Source organism: Orycteropus afer, unplaced genomic scaffold (genome assembly GCF_000298275.1).
Source record: "Orycteropus afer afer isolate SDZICR_OR568_19922 unplaced genomic scaffold, OryAfe1.0 scaffold00326, whole genome shotgun sequence".
NCBI lineage: Eukaryota > Metazoa > Chordata > Mammalia > Tubulidentata > Orycteropodidae > Orycteropus > Orycteropus afer.
This window is the reverse complement of record NW_006921913.1, coordinates 3,514,606-3,517,089: the sequence shown is the minus strand read 5'-3', so window position 1 is coordinate 3,517,089 and position 2,484 is coordinate 3,514,606.

Below are 2,484 nucleotides of genomic sequence, written 5' to 3'. Positions count from 1 at the left end.
AGAAAAAAAAAACAAATCTGTCTCTACAGTCAGAAAGGTTCTTAGAAGTGAGGGTGGAGAATCTTCCTCTCACTTACTTTGGACATGTTATCAGGAGGGACAAGTCTCTGGAGAAGGATATCATACTTGGTAAAGTGCAGCATCAATGAAAAAGAGGAAGACCCTCAACAAGATGGATTGGCACCGTGGCTGCAACAACGGCCTCAAGCTTAGCAATGATTGTAAGGATGATGCAGGACCCAGGCAATGTTTTATTCTGTTGTACATAGATTTGCTATGAGTTGTAACTGATTCAATGACACTTAACAATAACAAGCCATACCTTCAATTAGGTAAAGGAAATAATGAATATGTAAGGAGAGATGTGGATGATATTTTAAAAGATTGAAATAAAAATTCCAAAAATGAAAAAGTACATTGATAAAAAAAACTACAGCTAACACCATACTTTATGATGAACAACTTAATGCTTTAGCTCTAAACAACATCTGAGGTGAAAAATTCATTGGAGTTTTATATTTGTCTCTGGGGATACCTGGAAGTCTGCTACATTTTTTCACCAAGATATGGATAAGATGGACTAGCTTGTGATTTATAATGTGCTGATTGAAGCTTGAAACCTCCTGGAAGTATTCAGAACTCTCTACTTCTTTTTCTTCTTTTTTTAAAGGATGTATATATTGATGGTACACACTTGGTATAACTGATTACAGAGTCTGGCTTGACTATTTTACCAGTAGAATATGAAAGAATCTGCTGGAAACTTCCCCATAGGCTTCTGTAAAACCAAATATTCTCACATAGATCTTAACTCACTGACATTGAGTCGATTCCAACTCATAGCAATTTCCTTTGGATTTCCAAGATGGTGAATATTTACAGAATTAGATTGCCCAGTCTTCCTTCCACAGAGTGGCTAGTGGGTTTTAACTGCCGACCTTCTGGTTAGCAGTCAAATGCCTTAGGCATTACACAACTAGAGAGGTACCTCTATGGAAGTAGATTGCACAATCTTCTTTCTGAGGAGTGTTTGGTGGGTTTGCACTGCCAGGCTTCTGGTTAGCAGTCAAATGCCTTAGGCACTACACCACCAGAGACTCCTCACATAGATCTTAGTCCTAATTCAAAGTGTATCTTATACATCTGAGAAAGGATCTTGAAGAGCTATGATTATAAGTGTCAATAATCACATTATCTGAGAATGATCTAAGTGGCCCAATTAAAAGACAGAGATTATCAGACTGGCTAACAATGCATGCTTACATTAACCACACTTAAAATATAGATGTGCAAATACACTAAAAGGATAGAAAAAAATACCATTCTAACACTAGTAAACTAGGTGATAGCTTCCTAGCCAGACTGATCAGGTTGATAAAATGGCACCAATATTAGGAAGAGCAGAGGTGACATCACTACAGATTGCAATTCCACAAATATTAAATGGATAATAAACAAATATTATGAATAAAGTTTGCAATAAATTAAAAATCTTATATTAAATGAACAAATTACTTAAAAGACACAAACTGTCAAAGATTATGCAAAATAGATAACAAAGAGATCCAAAAACATGGTGGAACATGTAGACAAGCTACAACAAAACTACAAGCTCTGCAACAAAGAACTGAAAACGTAATTGAAACTGATACAGAAGAGAATCCTGGAACCCTGGGCTTTAAAGTGACAGATAGAGAAGTGGATTAAATACCAACTAGTAAATAATCCTGAATGAAAACAGTGAATAAGGAGACAAATGTAACAGTAGAGTGTCAGCTGTCCTGAGGGTGTAGCCATTTTGAATATTTGCAAACTGCATCCTGATCAATCAGTAACCTAAGAATCAACTCTGCTCTCCAAAAAATGCATGGACAAGGAAAAGATGTTTGACAATTAGAAAGAAAAATAGTGAAGAAGAAGAAAAACAGAACTGTGGAATGCCTGCTGTCCTGAAGGCACAGCCATTTTGGATATCTACAAGTTGTGTGGCCATTTTGAATACAGGAAAGTGGTACTCTGACCTTCCCAGTGACCTAGTAATAGGCTCCTCTTGCCCAGGACAGTATGGGCAAATGCACTGGAGGCTGATGACTAGAAAGGAACAATATTCCCCTTGTTATTGTATAACCACACCCACTTGGTAAACAGAGGTTTGGCCATCTCCCTTCTCCACCTACCTCTTTGACAAGCAGGAATTCTACCCAAGTCTATGCTCTGCCAAAGCCTGGATGCCCCAGCCCACCCCAAACAGTTTTGTTTTTTGTGTGCTTGTTCTTAAATTACTCTTTCTTTCTTTCTTCTCCCTTTTCTCACTCCCTTCTCCCTTCCCTGTTTTTCTTCCCCCTCTTCTTGCCTTTTCTTGGTCTCTTCTTCTTCTTCTTCTTCTTCTTCTTCTTCCTCTTCCTCTTCTTCTTCTTCTATCCTTCTTTTGGTTCTTCCCAAGGCTTGTTTTTCCTTCATTTTTTTTTTTTTTTAAATATTCTT